Source organism: Bufo bufo, chromosome 2 (assembly GCF_905171765.1).
Source record: "Bufo bufo chromosome 2, aBufBuf1.1, whole genome shotgun sequence".
Taxonomy (NCBI): Eukaryota; Metazoa; Chordata; class Amphibia; order Anura; family Bufonidae; genus Bufo; species Bufo bufo.
In genome coordinates this window covers 83,043,503-83,056,396 of record NC_053390.1, presented here as the reverse complement: position 1 = coordinate 83,056,396, position 12,894 = coordinate 83,043,503, and the positions used below count along the sequence as shown (strand labels likewise).

The 12,894-nt window shown below is 46.3% G+C and overlaps 1 protein-coding gene across 1 annotated transcript in view; it reads left to right on the top strand.

Moving 5' to 3' along the window:
* The window catches only part of PARP8 (poly(ADP-ribose) polymerase family member 8), a 345,285-nt gene that overhangs the window by 247,335 nt on the left and 85,056 nt on the right, over window positions 1–12,894 (top strand).

Below are 12,894 nucleotides of genomic sequence, written 5' to 3'. Positions count from 1 at the left end.
TCGAACTCCAAGTTTCCCTCGACCAGAACAGGAGGAGGAGGCAATGGCGATGGTACCACCGGTTTAACATATTTTTTTAGTAAAGACTTGTGGAAGACATCGTGGATCCTCCAAGTCTGCGGCAGATCAAGTCGAAATGCCACAGGATTGATCACAGCAGAAATCTTATATGGACCAACAAATCTTGGACCCAGTTTCCAAGATGGCATTTCGACTTGATATTCCTAGTGGACAACCACACCAAATCACCCACACACAGGTCCGGACCAGTCACACGTCTCCTGTCAGCCATTCGTTTATACCTCTCACCCATCCTCTCCAAATTCCCTTGAATCCCCCGCCAGATAGAGGATAAGGCAGAAGAGAATCTCTCCTCCTCTGGCATCCCGGAGGAACCAGACCCAGAAAAGGTACCAAACTGAGGATGGAAACCGTATGCGCCAAAAAATGGCGACTTACCCGTGGACTCCTGCCTACGGTTATTCAATGCAAATTCTGCTAAGGGCAAGAATGAGGACCAGTCCTCCTGATTCTCAGCCACAAAGCACCTCAAGTAGGTCTCCAGGTTTGATTAGTACGCTCCGTCTGACCATTCGACTGTGGATGAAAAGCCGACGAGAAAGAAAGTTGAATGCCAAGTCGAGAGCAGAACGCCCTCCAAAACCTGGAGACAAACTGCGTGCCCCTATCAGAGACAATATCCGAAGGAATACCGTGCAATTTAACGATATTATCCACAAAAATCTGCGCAAGAGTCTTAGCGTTAGGCAGACTTGTTAGTGGTATAAAGTGAGCCATTTTACTGAAACGATCGACTACCACCAAAATCACTGTTCTCCCGGAGGAACTCGGTAGGTCCGTAATAAAGTCCATGGACAAATGTGTCCAAGGACGAGATGGAATAGACAATGGAAGAAGTGAACCAGGCGGTCGAGTATGAGCAACCTTAGACCGAGCGCAGGTTTCACAAGCTGCCACGTAATTCTCAATACTCTTACGCAAACCTGGCCACCAGAACCTCCGAGACACCAGATCACAGGTGGACTTACCACCAGGATGTCCAGCGAGAACAGTATCGTGATGTTCCTTGAACACCTTGTATCGTAGGCCCTCAGGAACAAACAACCTCCCTGGGCAGCTGGTGGAACAAAACTACACGCGGGAGGAATCCCCTGCACAGAGGGACCCTTACCCCTCTCTCTGATACGTCTATCCAAACGTATCGCCAAAGACATTGCATTTTCCAAAGTATCTGGGTATTCATGAAAAGCCAGAGCATCCTTCAACCTTTCAGATAACCCTTGACAAAACTGGCTACGTAACGCGGGGTCATTCCACCCCGACTCAGTAGCCCACCTCCTAAACTCTGTGCAGTAAACCTCAGCAGTATGTTTACCCTGTAGTAAGTTACGTAATTTTGACTCTGCCATTGAAACTCGATCTGGGTCATCGTAAATCAATCCCAGGGCTTTAAAAAATTCCTCCAGCGACCGGAGAGCCAGAGAACCGGGCGGCAGGGAAAAAGCCCAGGATTGCGCGTCCCCTTTCAGCAAAGACATGACGATACCCACCCTCTGATCCTCATTACCTGATGAAAATGGGCACAAACGAAAGTACAATTTACATGATTCCTTGAAACGGAAAAAATCATCAGTACCCCCTGCAAATTTCTCCGGAAGAGCGACTTTAGGCTCCCCAACAATTTGACCTGTACCTGAAGCCAACACCCTCTGACACTGTGTGACCGTACTACGTAGATCCGCAACCTCCAGGGACAAACCCTGCATGCGGTCAACCAGTGCTTCAATTGACGCCATCCCATAAACACTGAGAAATGGCGGTCACAGTATGGCGGATTATAATGTCACGGCGGACGTGCACAGTAAAGCAGATAACACACCAACCAGGCTCTGGACGAGAGACGGGGGAAGGGTCACCTCCTAATTAATCCCTGACCTCTTTCCCTACAATGCTCAGCCCACAGATCAAATCTTAAAGGTAGATTTGCTGTGTCCACCAGCCTATGCTAACAGAACCCTGAACTCCCTGAGATGGTGAAGTGGGGAGAAAGGTGCTGCCAGCTCGCACAGAACCTGGATGGGATAGATGACATAAACAACCAAAGACACTTATCTGCTGAGAGCAGGAACAAACAGCCAACCTTCCTTTCTAGCTTCCAAGACCACAATGAAGAGTATAATCCGCTCAGAGCACCTTAGCTGGAGACTATTTAAACTAATGACTCCACCCAGTGCACCTGATGCGAGGCGGATCCAGCACAGCATCAAAACAAATACTAGACTTGTGCTGCAATCCTGGCTGACCTCCGCACATCGTCAGAGTGGGGCATGACATAGTGTTGATCGAGCACCATAGTGCTCGGGGGCTCGGGCAGAACACCTCGGGATGCTCGGGTGCTCTACCGAGCACAATGGAAGTCAATGGGAGAACCCGAGCATTAAACCAGGCACCCTCTGCTCTGAAGAGAGGAGCGTGTCTGGTTCATACGAAAAGTTCCTAAATTGATGGCAACACCACTGAAATGGTTTGGGAACAGCATGGGGAGGATGCATCTTAGACTCCCAGGTCGCTGCTGGGAACGATGTCCGAGTAGTACGCCACTTTTACCGAAGATAAAATCGATTTTAGACTTTCCTGTATATTACTTGTATATAAAGTGCAAGTGCTGCCAAAACTTACAAGGAAGAGGCACTCCGATACAACCTGTATATCACATAAAGGAGGGCCTCATTCACATTGTGGTACAATTGTTCAGGTAGTTGGACTCCTACACTCATAAAGCCTATGCACTAAGTGAAAGGGCTTCCAAAAAATTACAAGGAATCAGCACTCAAATACACCCTTTATTACACATAAAGGAGGGCATCATACACACCCTTGAAAAATTATGATTAATGGCCTGCTGGTGACCCTCAAAAACATTAGGAACAAGGGCCTGCTGGTGACCCTCTAAAACATTAGGGGCGAGGGCCTGCTGCTGAGCTGACACTCTAAAAAATTATATGCGAGGGCCTGCAGGTGAGCTGACCCTCTAAAACATTATATGCGACGGGCGTATATGCAAGGGCATTCTATGCAACGAATGAGCATGTTGATATGATGGAAGAGGAGGAGGAGGATGAGAAAAGGAAGATTCAACCATATAACCTTGTTTGTGGTGGAAGGGCTGCATGGGAACACAGTGTATTCAGTACATTATAACAAAAAGCAAACCACGGTCACCTGACCAAAAACTCAGAGAAACCAATACTACAAGGTAATTTAAAAATATCAGGTTGCAGTTACGGGCTAATTCAGTTAACCTCTTGCCGCACACGTAACGCCGAAAGGCGTTCGGGCGGCGGTAGTCTCAGGCTCAATGCCGCCTATTGGCGTCATCTCGTGAGAGCCGAGATTTCGCGTGAACGCGCATGCGCGCGCGTTCACAGCGACGCGCAGCTAAGAAGTTGATCTACAGCCTGCCAGCGATGATCATTCGCTGGCAGGCTGTAGATGCGATTTTTTTAACCCCAGAAAGGTATATTAGACGCTGTTTTGTTAACAGCGCCTAATATACCTGCTACCTGCTCCTCTGGTGGTCCCTTTTGCTTGGATCGACCACCAGAGGACACAGGCAGCTCTGTAAGTAGCACTAATCACCACACTACATTACACCCCCCCCCCCATCACTTATTAACCCTTTATTAACCCCTGATCACCCCATATAGACTCCCTGATCACCCCCCTGTCATTGATCACCCCCCTGTAAGGCTCAATTCAGACGTCCGTATGTGTTTTGCGGATCCGCGGATCCGCAAAACACGGACACCGGCAATGTGCTTTCCTCATTTTGCCGATCCGCACATTGCCATAACTATATAGAAAATGCCTTTTCTTGTCCGCAATTGCGGACAAGAATAGGACATGTTCTATATTTTTGCGGAACGGAAGTGCGGACCCGGAAGTGCAGATCCGCAATTCCGGATCCGAGCGGGACAAAGTCTGTCCCCATAGAAATGAATGGGTCCGCAATTCCGTTCCGCAAAAACACCGTAAAATCGCTGCGGCACTATAAAGATCACTTTTGAGGGGCATGGCGAGTTCAAAGATTATTTTTTTTGCCACAAGTTAGCGGAAATTGATATATATATTTTTTTTTTCTTACAAAGTCTCATATTCCACTAACTTGTGACAAAAAATAAAATCTTACATTAACTCACCATACCCCTCACGGAATCCAAATGCGTAAAAATGCCCTGTGAAATCCTAAAGGTACTCATTGGAATTTGAGCCTCTTTGCACATCTTGGCAGCAAAAAAGTGTCACACATGTGGTATCGCCGTACTCAGAAGAAGTAGGGCAGTGTGTTTTGGGGTGTATTTTATATATACCCATGCTGGGTGAGAGAAATATCTCTGTAAATTGACAACTTTGTATAAAAAAATTGGAAAAAGTTGTCATTTACAGAGATATTTCTCTCACCCAGCATGGGTATATGTAAAAATACACCCCAAAACACATTGCCCTACTTCTCCTGAGTACGGCGATACCACACTTTTTTGCAGCCTAGGTTAGACATTTGGATTCCAGACTTCTTCTCACGCTTTAGGGCCCCTAAAATGCCGGGACAGTATAAATACCCCACAAGTGACCCCATTTTGGAAAGAAGACACCCCAAGGTATTCCGTGAGGGGTATGGCAAGTTGATGTAAAATTTAATTTTTTGTCACAAGTTAGTGGAATATGAGACTTTGTAAGAAAAAATAATAATAATCATTTTCCGCTAACTTGTGCCAAAAAAAAAATCTTCTATGAACTCGCCATTCCCCTCACGGAATACCTTGGGGTGTCTTCTTTCCAAAATGGGGTCACTTGTGGGGTATTTATACTGCCCTGGCATTTTAGGGGCCCTAAAGCGTGAGAAGTAGTTTGGAATCCAAATGCGTAAAAAATGCCCTGTGAAATTCTAAAGATACTCATTGGAATTTGGGCCCCTTTGTGCACCTAGGCTGCAAAAAAGTGTCACACATGTGGTATCGCCGTACTCAGGAGAAGTAGGGCAATGTGTTTTGGGGTGTATTTTTACATATACCCATACTGTGTGTGAGAAATATCTCTGTAAAATGACAACTTTGTATAAAAAAATGGGAAAAGTTGTCTTTTACAGAGATATTTATCTCACCCAGCATGGGTATATGTAAAAATATACCCCAAAACACATTGCCCTACTTCTCCTGAGTACGGCGATACCACATGTGTGACACTTTTTTGCAGCCTAGGTGCGTAAAGGGGCCGAAAGTCCAACGAGTACCTTTAGGCTTTACAGGGTAGCCCCACCCAAAATGCCAGAACAGTAAACACACCCCACAAATGACCCCATTTCGGAAAGTAGACACCCCAAGGTATTCACTGAGGGGCATAGTGAGTCCGTGGGAGATTTTATTTATTTTTGCCAGAAGTTAGCAGAAATGGAAACTTTTTATTTATTTATTTTCCTCAGAAAGTGTCATTTTCCGCTAACTTGTGAAATTTTTTTTAATCATACATGAACTCACCATGCCCGTCCGCGAATACTTTGGGGTGTCTTCTTTCTAAAATGGGGTCATTTGGGGGGTATTTATACTATCCTGGCATTCTAGCACCTCAAGAAACATGACAGGTGCTCAGAAAGTCAGAGCTGCTTCAAAATGTGGAAATTCACATTTTTGTACCATAGTTTGTAAACGCTATAACTTTTGCGCAAACCAATAAATATACACTTATTGGATTTTTTTTATCAAAGACATGTAGCACAATAAATTCTGACACAAACTTGTATAGAAATGTAATTATATTTGAACAATTTTACCAGAAAAAGTTAAAAATACACTTTTTTTGAGAAAATTGCGGTCTATTTTGATTAATATCAGAATAATGAAAAATGTCAGCAGCAATCAAATACTACTAAAAGAAAGCTGTATTTGTGAGAAGAAAAGGATGTAAAATTCATTTGGGTGCCAAGTTGCATGACCGAGCAATAAACCGTTAAAGTTGTGAAGTGCCGATTTGTAAAAAAGGGCCTGGTCACTAGGGGGGTATAAACCTGTGGTCCTTAAGTGGTTAATTTATGTCTTTTTTGGGCCGCTGTCACTCGCTCTACATTCTATTTAAGAGGCGGTTAACCTCATGGATACTCTGTGGCCACGTATCACCGCAGGTTAGCAGGTGTGTTTTTAATGGTGAATTGTTTGGTGTCCCTATCGGTCCTGAGTATAGGAGTTTCTATTGTAAATAGATACCGTATATACTCGAGTATAAGCCGACCCGAGTATAAGCCGAACCCCTAATTTTACCCCAAAAAAATGGGAAAAATTATTGACTCGAGTATAAGACTAGGGTGGGAAATGCAGCTATAATGCAGAGTGTATGTGTATATAATGCACACACTCTACATTATATACACACATCTGCAAGAGGGTGACTCCCTGTATTTAATGCAGAGTGTGTGCATTATATACACACACACTCTGCATTAAATACAGGGAGCCATCCACAGATCTCCCCCCTAAACAGTGCCATCCACAGATCCCCCCTAAACAGTGCCATCCACAGATCCCCCCTCCCCTAAACAGTGCCATGATGGCACTGTTTAGGGGAGGGGGTATCTGTGGATGGCACTGTAGGGGATCTGTGGATGGCACTGCCATCCACAGATCCCCCTACAGTGCCATCCACAGATCCCCCTACAGTGCCATCCACAGATCCCCCTACAGTGCCATCCACAGATCCCCCTACAGTGCCATCCACAGATCCCCCTACAGTGCCATCCACAGATCTCCTACAGTGCCATCCACAGATCTCCCTACAGTGCCATCCACAGATCTCCCTACAGTGCCATCCACAGATCCCCCTACAGTGCCATCCACAGATCTCCCTACAGTGCCATCCACAGATCCCCCTACAGTGCCATCCACAGATCTCCCTTCAGTGCCATCCACAGATCCCCCTACAGTGCCATCCACAGATCCCCCTCCCCGACGCTCACAGCAGTATTCTTACTTTGTCTTTGCTCCGGTAATACAGGCAGTGCGGGGAGCGGCGCTCACTCACTGACGTCACGCGCCTTCTCCCACTAGGCGGCGCAGGCGCGTGACGTCAGTGAGTGAGCGCCGCCCCCCGCACTGCCTGTATTACCGGAGCTAGACTAGACTCGAGTATAAGACGAGGAGGCTTTTTGAGCACAAAAATATGTGCCAAAAAACTCGTCTTATACTCGAGTATATACGGTAATATGTATTCCTATATCCCTATGCGACAGACATCCATCATTCATTCACACAACTCACATGCTGGGAGATCAGGCAGTTTGCCTCCGATCATTTGCACAATATGTATTGAGCTGGACAGTGATTTCAACCTTACTGGTTGTGGATCTTGCCCTATACTGCAACCTGTCTAAAAATTGTAGATTGTCACTACCCCACCCGACATGTTTCGCCCCGCGATGCGGCTTCGTCAGGGGAGTTGGGGTAATAGCAAACAATTCACCATTGAAAACACACCTGCTAACCTGCGGTGATACATGGCCACAGATAATCCATGAGGTTAATTACCTCTTAAATAGAATGTAGAGCGAGCGACAGCAGCCCAGAAAAGACATAAATTAACTGACTTAGCCCATAACTGCAACCGGATATGTTTAAATTACCTTGTAGTATTGTTTTCTCTGAGTAATTTTTGTTTTAAAAGTAAATAATAAAGTTTAAAGTTTTAACATATAGATAGGACCCCTAAAAGGAGTTTTTGGTCAGGTGACCGTGGTCTGATTTTTATTACAATCTCCTGAGGGCCCTATAGGGACAAAAATCTGGTCCTTTCAGTACATTATAAACAACACATTTAAAGTGCCTTTATGTTCAGCCACTATCCTCTGGTGGAGTCGATAAGTCAGTGGCAATCCAGGCCTTGTTCATTTTTTTCAAGAGTCAACCTGTCAGCATTTTCAGTTGACAGGCGGATACGCTTATCTGTTATAATGCCACCAGCAGCACTAAATACCCGCTCAGACAAAACGCTGGCGGCAGGGCAGGCCAGCACCTCCAAGGCGTAGAGCACCAGTTCGTGCCATGTGTCCAGCTTGGACACCCAGTAGTTGTAAGGCACTGAGGGATCGTTGAGGATGCTGACATGGTCTGCTATGTACTCCTTCACCATCGTCATGAAACTGTCTCAGGCTTTGGAGAGTGTTGCCCTACCTCTGTTGGAACTGCTGTGTGTTCACCTTGTCTCCCCTCCTTGGTTGCCCAAGGAACTACAGACTCTGCCGCCCGCATTGTCAGATGGAAATTTTAGTAAAATTTTTTCAAGAAGGACCTTCTGGTATTTGCACCGTTTTGCTCGTCCTCTCCACCAGAGGAATGAGAGATGAAAAGTTCTCTTTGAAGCGGGGGTGGAGAAGGGTGAACAACCAGTAATCCGTGTTGTCTAAAATGCGTATAACACGTGGGTCGCTGGAAAGGCAGCCTAACATGAAGCCAGCCATGTGTGCCAGAGTACCAACAGGCAAGACTTTGCTGTCATCAGCAGGAGGATGACTCTCAATCTCCTCATCCTCTTCTTCTGCCCACCCACGCAGAACAGATGGAATTAAACTTTCATGGGTACTACCCTATGTAGTGGAGGCAACCGTCTCCTGCTCCTCCTCCTCCTACTTTGCTGAGAAGACGAACTGAGGGTGGTCTGGTTATCACCCTGTGTAATGTCTTCCCCCATTTCCACCTCTTCCACATGCAAAGCGTCGTCCTTAATTGTGAGCAGTGAGCGTTTGAGTAGACACAGAAGTGGGATGGTTACACTGATAATAGCGTTATCGCCGCTCACCATCTGTGTTGATTCCTCAAAGTTTCTTAAAACCTCACAGAGGTCAGGCATCCATGCCCACTCCTCGCTTGTGAATAGCGCAAGCTGACTGGAAAGGCGACGACCATGTTGCAGCTGGTATTCCACTACTGCCCACTGCTGCTCACAAAGCCTGGCCAACATGTGGAACGTGGAGTTCCAGCGCGTGCTCACTTCGCATAATAGCCACTGAGCTGGCAATTTCCAGCGCTGCTGCAGCGTTGACAGACCAGCTGAATCTGTGGATGACTTGCGAAAATGTGCACACACGAGGCGCACCTTCACCAATAGCTCAGGCAAATTGGGGTAGGTTTTGAGAAACCGCTGAGCCACTAAGTTTATGACGTGGGCTAGGCATGGGATGTGTCTGAGCTTGCCGAGCTCCAAATACGCCACCAAGTTACGGCCATTATCAGACACAACCATGCCTGGTTCTAGGTTGAGTGGCGAGAGCCACAGCTCAGTCTGGTCTCTTATCCCCTGCCACAGCTCTGTGGCAGTGTGCTGTTTGTCAACTAAGCAGATCAGCTTCAGCACGGCCTGTTGACGCTTCCCCACTGCAGTGCTGTGATGTTACCTTGAAAAATAGTGGCGGCTGTGAACTGCGTAACGAGGAACGGCCGCCGACATCAGGCTGCGGAAGGCCTCAGTGTCCACAAGCCAAAATAGCAAAATTTCCAGGGCCAGTAATTTGGAAAGCTGCGCATTTAGTGCTATGGCCTTTGGGTGGGTGGCTGGCTATTTGCACTTGCGTTCAAATGCCTGGGGTAAGGACACTTGTACGCTGCGCTGGGACAGGGAAGTGAATGTGGTCGCTGATGGTGCTTGCGAAGGTCCAGGTGCAGGGCGGTAGGCATCCAGGCCTGCGCCTTTGACAGGGGATTGGCCAGCAGGTAACACAGGGGAAGAGGAGGCAGTGGTGTGACCCGCAGACACAGATTGTGGACCCAGGCGTTCGTCCCACTTATTTTGGTGCTTGGATGCCATGTGGCGGATTATGCTGGTGGTGGTGAGGTTGCTAGTGTTCACGCTCCGGCTCATTTTGGTACGGCACAGGTTAAAAACTATTATTTTTTTGTTGTCCGCACCTCAAAAAAGCGCCAGACTGCGGAACACCTACCCCTTGGCAAGGGAGATTTCCACAAGGGGGTGCTCCGTGGAACAGTTGCGGGCCTGTTTGGTGTGGACTGCCTTCTCCCTTTTGCCACCCCACTGCCTCTTCCAGCCTGTTGCGGTGCAGCAGATCCCTCCCCATCTGTACTGCTGTCCTCGCTCGGCTTTCCACCTTCCCAGGTTGGGTCAGTGACTTCATCGTCAACTACCTCCTCTTCCACTTCCTCACTCTGCTCATCCTCCTGACTTATTGACCTAACCACAACCTCAGTGATTGACAACTGTGTCTCATCCTCTTCATCAACCTCTTGAGACAGTAATTGCCGTTGACTTATTGGCAACTGTGTCTTATCATCATCCACCTCATTAAACACTAATTGCCGTTCCCCACCATCATCTTCTTGTGACGGGATGCTCAAGAGTTTGGGAATCAGGGCACAAGATCTGCTCCTCTTCAAGCCTGCTTGGCGAGAGGGCCAAATCAAGGAATGGCGCAGAAAATAGCAAAAATAGCAGATAATGTCAATGCTGTCACCAGCGGCTAATAAAAAATTACAGGGAATGTCACAGGTATTTGGGATGAGAAAACGTTATACTGGAGAGGTACCACCGAAGCGTCTACGTAAAAAGTACACTGTATGTCACAGATGCATTTTTTAAGCGCACATGTTACACTGGAGATGTGGCACTGGTAATGTCACTGTCAGAAGCGGACACCGTCTATTGAAAAAGTACACTGGATGTCACAGATATTTTTTCGATGCGCACACTTTATACTGGAGATGTGGCTCAGCTAATGTCACTGTCTGCAGCGGACACCGTCTATTGAAAAAGTACACTGATTGTCACAGATATTTTTTGGATGCGCACACTTTACACTATAGATGTGGCGCAGCTAATGTCCCTGTCAGAAGCGGACACCGTCTATTGAAAAAGTACACAGGATGTCACAGATATTTTTTGGATGCGCACACTTTACACTGGAGATGTGGCGCAGCTAATGTCACTGTCCGCAGCAGACACCATCTATGGAAAAAGTACACTGGATGTCACAGATTTTTTTGGGATGCGCACACTTTACACTGGAGATGTGGCGCAGCTAATGTCGCTGTCTGCAGCGGCCTTACTATTGTACGCTATTTAGCGCAGGATGCGCTAAAAATAGATATTGCTGCCACACACAATAGTCCTTAGAAGGACTTTTGGGTCTGTAAAGTTTTAGCTATTTAGCACAGTTTGCGCTAAAAAAATATTTTGCTGCTGCCACACGCAATAGTCCTTAAAAGGACTTTTGGGTCTCTGAAAAGTTTTGGTGGTAAAAATATTCTTAAGTCACTCCCTACACTGTCTGTCTCTTCCTCAGCACAGCTCTCCCTGACTAAGAATGAGCCGAACATGCGTCATCGGGTGCTATATAGCACCCGAAGACGCGTTCCGACCAGCCAATCACTGGAATGTCATAAGCCAAGATGGCTACGGCATTACAGAGAGGGCAGTATTTACTTGCACGTTTATTAGCTGAGTAGCAGCCAAGAAACGCGCGGGGCGGAGACTCGAGCATTGCGTTCGAGCACATGCGGTATTCGGCCAAATACTGCCATGTGCCGAGCATCGAGATACTCGAGCCGAACTGGTGTTTGTCTGAGCATGCTCTATCATCACTAGAAGGGAGTATTTGGAGAAAACCCAAACAAGTAGAAGGAAATGTGCAAACTCTGTGCTGATTAGAGTCACGTCCATGAGATACTCGCAGCTGGAACCCAATCATTTCTAGAATTGCTCTCACTTGTATGTCTCTAAAATCAACATTAATCTCAGTGGAGATTGGCCTTGCATGGACTATTGTCTCCATTAAAATGCTACTTAGACTTCGTTCTAGACCTTGGAGGCCCTCCCATTTTACATACCACCACCCATGTGACCCTGTGACCACCCATATGACATCTTTCTGATTGACATGTCAGTAAATCCTATTAGCAGGATACAATACTAAAATATAATCATACTTTATACAGTAAAGCCCAGAATAACCTTATTAAATTCTTTATCTGAGCAATTTCCATTTCCAGCTCCACAGAAGCCGGTATTCTGTTTCTCACTTATGAACCCTATTATGATCAACACAGCGATTTGACATTCTGTACTTACAATTCGTTCTAAGATTAATATGTCGTTCCCTGGCTGCAGGAGATAATAGTCATTGCAGTAGACTAGTCCTGCTCGTGTGAATGATTTCCATTTATACTTTATACCTAACAATGTACAGTCGTGGCCAAAAGTTTTGAGAATGACACAAATATTAGTTTTCACAAAGTTTGCTGCTAAACTGCTTTTAGATCTTTGTTTCAGTTGTTTCTGTGATGCAGTGAAATATAATTACACGCACTTCATACGTTTCAAAGGCTTTTATCGACAATTACATGACATTTATGCAAAGAGTCAGTATTTGCAGTGTTGGCCCTTCTTTTTCAGGACCTCTGCAATTCGACTGGGCATGCTCTTAATCAACTTCTGGGCCATTTCCTGACTGATAGCAACCCATTCTTTCATAATCACTTCTTGGAGTTTGTCAGAATTAGTAGGTTTTTGTTTGTCCACCCGCCTCTTGAGGATTGACCACAAGTTCTCAATGGGATTAAGATCTGGGGAGTTTCCAGGCCATGGACCCAAAAGTCAACGTTTTGGTCCCCGAGCCACTTAGTTATCACTTTTGCCTTATGGCACGGTGCTCCATCGTCCTGGAAAAAGCATTGTTCTTCACCAAACTGTTGTTGGATTGTTGGAAGAAGTTGCTGTTGGAGGGTGTTTTGGTACCATTCTTTATTCATGGCTGTGTTTTTGGGCAAAATTGTGAGTGAGCCCACTCCCTTGAATGAGAAGCAACCCCACACATGAATCGTCTCA